Here is a 9,229-nt window from a genome sequence, read left to right as displayed (position 1 = left end):
TCCTTGAGCCATTTCATCAGAAGATTGGGGCTCAGATTGATCAGTGCATTGCCAAATTCATCTATCAGTTGAAAAGTCAACTGTGGTCAACTGTGCTTGATTTTATGGATTTGGAGGTGGGAGAGAGTTGGATACACTTCATTCATGTTGAAACAAGTTTCATTTGACATGTCAAAGCCCAAGAATGAAGAAAATAAAATCAGACAAAAAGTTTCCAAAAATGGAAAGTGACTTGTAATGGAAGTTTCCAAAAATGGAAAGTTTTTCACCACAAAATTACATGTCCAAAAAAGCTTCAAATGAACATTTGTTCAACATGAAAGTTGTAGATCTTGCTCTCACCTTTCCAAAAAGTCCAAGAACTTGAAATTCCCATGTATGGTTGACAAGTTATGGTCCATTCATTTTCCAAAAATACCTATAATCAAAGTGGCATAACTTCACATGGAATGTCCAAATTGAGTGATCTTTTTATGAGCAAACCCCATTTCACATGTACTTTCATGGTGTATGGTCCAAATTCATCAAAAATGGTCAATGCAAAAAGTCAAATTTCAAGTGGACTTAAGTGCATTTTTGGTGTGAATATGTGATTTTGAGTAATACTTGGAATTTGAACATGAGAACCATTCCAACACACTCCAAATACCATTTAGAAGTTGTGTGAACTGTCATGAGCTGTCACATTGCAATATTTGGCAAGGTCATTTTTGACATAGCACCTAAAAATGCAATTACACTAATCTTCCAAATTTTGGATAATTGAGATTAAGAGATGGATTAGTGTGAGGTATAAATGGTTAACTGTAACAGAAAATTCTAATCACAATCACAATTCTCAAGATCCATAACAAACTTTCCCTCCATTTTCTCAAAACTCTCAAAATCTCATCAAGCATTTTTGATCAAAACTTCATCAATTCTTCATCATTTTTGCTGATTCTTCTTGGATTCACTCTCCACAAGCCTCAATCTCCCTCTGTTTTGCTGAATTGGCGCCAAAAACCTCAAGATCGTGGACTGTTCAAGGCTTGCTCATCAATGGTGATTTGATAATTCTTGCATCTGGATCGTGCTGAAGCTAAACTAGCTATTCCATTCATCTTCCTCAACCTTAATCTCCATCTGTTTTTGGCTTTGGCATCGTGAAATATCAAAATCAACATCTGCCATCATCTACAAGGTATTTTTCGAATCTCCTCATTGCTTCAACTATTACATGGCTTTTGTAGAGCTTGCAACGTAGATGAACATGATGCTCTTAGTTTTTGATTTGGTTAGGTGTAGGATGAGAAATCGTGTTTGGAAGTTTTGTGCTCATTTCTTTTTTGGATCGATCCCGTCGCTATGTTAGGAATTAGGTTAAGCCAGTTATACATCCATGATGTGCATGATCATACGGTTCTAATGACTATAAGTTTGTGCATTTTGGTTACGATTTGATGTTCTTCAATTTTCTGGAATTTCTGGAATTGTTTTGTTGGAGAAGAAGCTGATGCATGTGTTTGATCCATATTTTGCCTCGCTGTGTTTGAATTTGTGTTTACCGCCAGTGCTAACCAATGAGGACGCGCCATGGCTTCTATTTGAAACGGCGCCGTTTTGCGCTTGTGCTTTAATATTACAATAATGCCATTATCAGATATTAATTATATATTATTTCATTTTCTTTTTCATTTCAATTTCATTTTTGGTTCATGATCTTTAAAATTCATAACTCACTCATTTCTTATCCAATTTTGGTGAGATTTTTTCCATGATACTCCTGATGATGTGAAGAATGTAATCATGATTTTTGTGGATTTTTTGCACGTGTAGAAAATTAATTGGCTTAGGGATTGATTTAATGTGTTCATTTTGTACATGTTTTGCCAAATCTCTCATGAAATGATGATGCCTTCAAATAAATGAATGAAATTTTTTGTGCTTGTTCTGGACATTTTGATGGTGATTTTCATGTATAGTTTGTGATTTTTGGATACTTGGTTGTTGAGATATGATTTTTTGATTAGAGGTGTGACAATTTGTGTCACACCAAGCTAGGTCAACTTCATGATTTTATTTAAAATGCTTAGGGATGTTGATTTGAGCTGAAATTGTGTGGATGATCATTGATATGTCAAGATTACATGAGAATTTTTCTGGAATTGTTGATGGCATTTTCTAATTGATTGATAATTTTCTTCCCTGTTGAGCCATTTTGTGACATTGTGTGACACATGTTGGCATTTTGTTTGTGAAATTCTCATAGTGTATTGGATGAAGATAAAATTTGACATGTGCATTGTAGACACATTATAGGACATTTTGGTTTTGATCCCATTCATTTCTTAATTGTTGTCACTGTTTTATGATTTTTGGAAGTTGATGCTTGTGTTGATACCATGTGTTGGCTTGTTTGAAATTGTCTGAACTTTATGATTTTCATTGACCTGCTTCCTTTTGTCCAATTGAGCTAAAAATTGACATGCTATGCATTGAATGTGTCCTGTTTAGGTGTGAATTTTTGTGGAATTAATTGAATTGTTTTGATATGCTTTTGATTGAGATAGTTCTGTTTGGTCATTTGGAGTTGCAAATTGCATGTTTGGTGCTATTTTGTGCATAAAATGATAATGGTGATTGATATGAGCATGGGACCAATTGCATTTGCTTCTAATTTGTTTGAATGTGATTTTGGATAAATTTCACTTGCTGTTTTGATTTTTTCATCCCCTTTGGACCCTAGGCTTGGCCTAGTGGTCTAGTTTCTCACATTTGGTTTGGATTTTCAGGTTAAAAGTGCAAAAGGCTTAAGGAGAAAAAATCAAGTTGTAAATTGAGATTGTTTGATGTTGTAAACTAACATTGGTTTTGTGTTGTAGGGTTTGATGCTTGAGCTTGAGCTCATGGCTTGCACTTGTGTGCATTAACTTGTTTTGACTGTTTAACTTTTGCTGTTTACTGTTGGTTTGTCTGAGTACTGATGATACTTGATTGATTTCAGGTACATTAAGTTGCTTACAGTTCTTTAAGAACTTGCTTGCTGTTGCTTGGTTTTTAAACCAGTTGAGGTAGACTCTCTTGTCTCCATGTAGTCTGGAAGACCTGGCTTGTTATTTAGCCAGGCAACTGTCTGAAGTCCTCCTTAAGAGGCGATGTTTGTGATTGTTTACTATTGTGCCAAGCAGGTAAAGACCTCTATGAGGCAATTGGCGGAACCCAAGGGATATGCAATCTATCCCCCGCTATTCTGTTGAGTCGTCCCTCTGCTCACACCATTGTGTTGACGCATTGGGACATTAACCCAAGATCTTGTACTTTGTACAGTTGTGTCAGAGTCTTGAGCGTAGAAGGGTCCCTCCATTCTGGACCCACGCTCCTTTTTTTGAAGCTCTCCCTGGACAGGGATAAGAGCTGTGAAGTCTAATCTTCACTCACCTTTCATCTGCTTCACCCTGACTCTCAATGTCAGGGTTAAGAGCTAATACTACCTCTGTACAGATGACTTGCTTCGGCAGTCGAACCCTCTGTTTGAGCCCACTTCTGACTGGATATAGTGTGTGCTTTGTGAATATTTGCTTGAAATGTTTGTTTTATTTTGGGTTGATGCTTGCATGCTTGTTTCTCCTGGTTAGGATTAGCTTGCTGTTGTGCGAGTAGGTAGAAACCACAACATAGGGCAATGATGCATGATAACACTAGGCTCGAGTACAGCTCCCTGGTAGTGTGTCTCCCCTTGGTTTCTGACTAGAATTTCTTTCCCTTTCAGGGGAACTACGTCGCCCTGATCCTCATACCAGATGAGGTACGTAGGCAGGAGACCATGCGAGGTCTCTCCGGGCACCTTTTTTTCTTTTTGTGTGTGTTTGCTTGTTAATCCTCTTGTGTGTCAGGATATGGATGTAAGCCCAGCGATTGGCTGTCCGTATCCTGATTGTGTTTGTTTGGTTCGGAAGCCGATGTAAGTCCAGCGATTGGCATTCGGGTTCCAGGTTTGCCCTTGTTTGTGTGTGTCTTGTTTGGCGTGCGTGAGCCGAACTACGGCAGCTCTGATTCTCGTTCCAGACGAGATACGTAGGCATAGGATGCGATGTCCTATCGAGCTCTCTTCCTCTTTTTCACTTTTCAAACAGTGTTAACCGGTTAACGCCCTGGGTTAATCGGTTAACGCAAAACAGAATGCGCTTCTTGGCAATTTTTAACAGTGTTAACCGGTTAACGCCCTGGGTTAACCGGTTAACGCAAGACAGAATGCAATTTTTTTAATATCGTAACAGTGTTAACCGGTTAACGCCCTGGGTTAACCGGTTAACGCAAAACAGAATGTTGTTCCTGCGCTAACACGAAACAGAATGCAGATTTCCCCGCATTTTTCATCGTTGGAGGACTTCCGGACCTCCGATTTCGATTCCGTAAAAAGCTACACGTTCAGAAAATTATGACTCATCCAATTATATATTCATTCACAGTTTTAGCATAATTTAATCATCACAATTCAAGAGTATTTATCAAGACCTAATAATTCCAAAACCATGCCAATTAAGGATTTCAACCTAAATCATGTTCCTACCCATTAACCCAATTATACTAACCCATAATAATAAGGATTTCCCCCCTTACCTTGTCAATTTGATGGAACCCTTGACTCCTCTCATTTTTCCTCTCCTCTTTCTCTATTGCCTTCAGTGCTCAAGTGAATTCTAATTCTCACCTCCTTCACTCTTACTATTTATAATAGTATTTTAGTTGGGCTTAAATCATCTAATTTAATCACTAGGCCCAATAATACCTAATATTTAAATACCTCTATTTAAATTTAAATAATTAACCACTCACTATGCAACCAAGTTAATTAATTAATTCAATTATTTAATTATTTCTCATATCCACTAGATAATGAATTAATACACAAATTAATTAATTAACACTCCACATAATTAAATTAAAATTATAATAATAATAGTATAATAATTCAATACTAAAAAAATTGGGCTGTTACAACTTGCTTGTCGTGCAATTTATTGGTTCTTTCTATATAGGTTTGGGCATTCTCATAAGCATTTATCCTTAATTCCTCTAACTCGTGTAGGTCTAAGATTCGTTTTCCACCAGTAGCTTTATAGTCCATATTCAGGGGTCTTAACGACCCAATAGGCTTTGTGCTGAAGCTCAACTGGCAGATGATAGGATTTTTCGTACACAAGTTTGAACCAGGTAGTTCATACGGGTGTTTTGTAGGCTATCATATAGGACCATATTGCTTCTTGAAGCTTTGTTGACCAGTCTTTTCTAGAAGTGGCAACTGTTTTCTCTAGTATATGCTTAATCTCTCTATTGGAGATTTCTACTTGGCCACTGGTCTATGGATGGTAAGGAGTAGCTATTCGGTGTCGCACTACATACTTTTGTAAAAGTTATTCAAATATTCTAGATATGAAGTGAGATCCTCTATCACTTATGACTAGTATTAGAACACCAAATCTAGGAAAAATATTGTTTTTAAACATTTTAATCACTACTCATGCATCATTGGTAGGAGAGACGATGGCTTCTATCCATTTAGATATGTAATCCACTACCATGAGTATGTACTTGTTTCCCATTGAAGATGGAAATGAACCCATGAAATCAATCCCCCAAACATCAAATACTTCCATTATAAAATATTTTGCAAGGGCATCTCATATCATCGGAAAATGTTTCCAGTGTGCTGACACTAGTCACATTTGACGACCATAGCATGGACATTGTGCCATATGTTGGGCCAATAAAGGTCTACTTGAAGAATTTTTGCGCATGTCTTTGATGTACTTACATGGTCCCCATTGGGAGAGGCGTGGCAATGAGTCACAATGCTTTTAATCTCCTCCTCAGGAACATAATAGCGATAAATATCGATGTCTCCCCTTTTGAAAAGGAGGGGTTCATCCCAATAGAATTGTTTCATATCATGGAAGAATTTCTTCTTCTGTTAGTAAGTCATATCTTGAGGCAGGTCTCCAGCTTCTAGGTAGTTTACGAAGTCAACATATAATGGAATTGTAGTTTTTGCTAGGGCAACTTTTTCTTCTTTTTCATTTTTAATGTTGAAGTTACCTTGCTCAAAATAATCAGTGAGATGAGCATAACTAGGTTCTTCAGTTCCAGCTAATGCGACTAGTCTATCATAGGGAAAATCATCGTTAATGGGAACATGTTCAGGCTTAATATTATCTAGTCTATACATGTGGTTAGCTACCATGTTTTCGATTCCCTTTTTGTCTCAGATTTCTAAGTTGAATTCCTATAATAGTAGGATCCATCGAAGTAACCTTGGCTTCGCATCCTTTTTGAATAATAAATACTTTATAATTGCATGATCTGTGTAGATAATGATTTTAGCTCCTACTAAGTAAGAACGAAACTTATTAATTGTGAATACTACATCTAAGAGCTCTTTCTCAGTTGCAACATAGTTTGTTTGAACTCCATCTAGGGTTTTGCTTGCATAATAGAAGACATGCAATTTTTTTATCTTGTTGTTGTCCTAAGACAACGCCTACTGTATAGTCGCTCGCATCGTAAATGATCTTGAATGGTTGACTAAAATAAGGAGGTTGCATAATAGGTGTAGAGATCAGGGTGTATTTAAGGAGTTGAAATGGTTCAAGGCATTTTTCGTCAAAGATAAACTCAGCGTCCTTCATCAAGAGACCGATTAGGGTTTTTGTGATTTTAGAGAAATCCATAATAAAACGTTAGTAGAAGCCAACGTGTCCCAGAAAACCTCAGATTTCTCTGACATTTTTATGTAGTTGGAGGTTCTCAATAACCTCGATCTTACCTTTGTCAACCTATATTCCCCTTTCAAACATTATATGTCATATGGTTATGCATTATTTTACCATGAAGTGACATTTCCCTCAATTAAGCACTAATTGTCTTTTACGCACCTCTCTAGTAGTTTCTCTAAGTTAGCAAGGCATCCTTCAAAACTTAATCCGCAGACAGAAAGTCATCCATGATATCATTTAGGAAGTCTGCGAATATTGTTATCATATATCTTTGGAAAGTTGCATGTGCATTATGCCGTATCCCAAATTTTGACCACCCTTTTTTTCATTCATCAGAGTTAGAGTATAGGGTATTAATCTACCAGAATCCCTGATTCATATCAGCTGGCCCACTCCAATGACAAAAAAAAGTTAAAGGAGGATCATTTTGACTTTTTATCCTCTTCTCAATTTTGTTTCTACATGATGCATTACTGTTTTTTATTATTAGTTTTAATTAGATTATATTATCAATATTTAGTTAATATCTAAATATTATTAGAAACTATTAGAATTTATTTGGGCTGGACCATTATTAAGTATTTGTCATAATCATTTTGGGTGTTATTTAATTTTTGATTTCGATATTCTATTAATTTTAATAGGTTATTAAAAAATAGATTAAATAAACTTTTAATTAATGGTTGTATTATTATCAAATAATTATTATTTAGATCATTGTTAAAATATATTATTAGGTTATAATTAAATACCTTTATTATTCAAATTAATTAGCCAATTAAAAGCTTTTTATTTTTTTTGAATTATTAACATTAGTATTTAGGGTATTGTTTTTCAATTTTAATTATAATTTAAATTATTTAGTTGATTTAGGTTATATTTTATTATTCAAGTTATTATTATAATCATCACTAAGTGGTTTTAGTTATTATTTTTTGGTTATTTTCTTCTAAAGTGAATCAGGTTAAATCATTGACGAAAGTCAAACACGTTCAGAAACCCTAAGCCACACTAATCGTGGATCCGAGTAAATCAAAATGAAGAAGTAATGAAAAAATACATATCAAAACTTTCTAAAAACATATTACTGATACATCATAAAAAATTAGGATTTACATAGAAATTGGACCAGATACATGCAATCAATGGATTGTTGCATTCATAATCAATTTGCCCTAAAATATTTTCCTAATCAGAATTAACACCTAATGCTATAAAAACCTAAAACTAAACTTGAAAGAGAGAGAACACTAGATCACTGCAAAATCCTAAACAGAACAATCAATGATCCGATTAAGATATTTTGGGTTTCACGCTGAAACCCTAATTGACTTGAGCATTAGCTCTGTTAATCCAGACTTTGCATCCTGAAAGTAAGAAGAAAAGGAGTTAGAAGGAGCAAGAGCAGAAAAAAAGAGAGAAGAATTCATAACCAAAAAGTGAGAAGAGACTTTACCTTTGTGATCGAGAAAGTCCTCCTTCCCGTAGGCTCGTACCACTAATGTTAAACCCTTTTTTATGTCTTGCTGATTGGTGTATGTTTGCTTATGTTTTTGTTTTTGCATATGACTGTGGATGAATGGATAAGGGTTTGTTTGGGTTCGGTTTAGGGTTTGCCAAAAGTTTGTGTTTAGGGTCGGGAGAGTCTGAATCAGTAACTAGGGGGCCCGATCTGTGGTTTAGAGGAAAGTTTGAGGTGATTTACAGATGTTTATGGGATATATGGGTTTTGACGGTGGCGGGTGGTCGGAGAAGATGAATCTTCATCTTCTCTGGTGAGGGCCTACGATGGTTAGAGGGGCGATTTTATGTTTGATTGAAGGTTCCAGTTTAACTTCAATCGAAAACCTAGGAAACATAGGATTGAAGGGTGGTTCGAGGTGGAGCCACCGTTGGAATCATTTTCCAGACGATGGAGGTAGGTCGAGGTTTGGAGAGAGATGAGATGGAGTATCATAGAGAGTGTGGGTTAGAGAGAGAGTGGTCAGTTGGAAATGAGAGTTTCCTGAAGGAAACAGTGTTTGATTATCGACACATGGCCCCCCTTATGGCCACGTGATTGATGTACTTTGATTATGTGGGGCATATACATTTAATTATATTTTTATATGATTAATTTATTTTAAATATTACTAAAAATATTTATTTTTATATATGTGATTAAATATTTATTTAATGTTTTATATATTATATTGTTAGATATTTAATTCTTCACAAAATTATTATAGAAAATATATTTTATTTATTATATTTTTTTAAACAAAATAAAAATTAATTTTAAAATAAATAAGTCATTTAATACAAAATATTTTTATTAATGTTTTTTTTAAAATCATTAATTTATAAGAAGAAATATTTTAAATTATATTTAAAAGTTAAAACAAATATTAAATTATTAAATAATATAAAAAATGATATAAAAAATATTATAATTAAATTTAGAATCAAGTGGGGGCAGCAGCCCCACTTCAGTG

At 35.0% G+C, this 9,229-nt stretch overlaps 1 long non-coding RNA gene across 1 annotated transcript; it reads right to left on the bottom strand.

The window, feature by feature from the left end:
* Positions 1–7,798: 7,798 nt before the first annotated feature.
* LOC127115694 (uncharacterized) lies at positions 7,799–8,756 on the bottom strand. The gene is made up of 2 exons (XR_007800845.1): positions 8,212–8,756; positions 7,799–8,122 (listed from the first exon to the last, which is right to left on the bottom strand). It is a non-coding gene; the product is annotated as an uncharacterized LOC127115694 (long non-coding RNA).
* Positions 8,757–9,229: the final 473 nt, after the last annotated feature.

This window comes from Lathyrus oleraceus, chromosome 1, assembly GCF_024323335.1.
Source record: "Lathyrus oleraceus cultivar Zhongwan6 chromosome 1, CAAS_Psat_ZW6_1.0, whole genome shotgun sequence".
Lineage (NCBI taxonomy): Eukaryota > Viridiplantae > Streptophyta > Magnoliopsida > Fabales > Fabaceae > Lathyrus > Lathyrus oleraceus.
The sequence above is the reverse complement of the archived record's forward strand: the minus strand, read 5'-3'. Positions and strand labels throughout refer to the sequence as shown.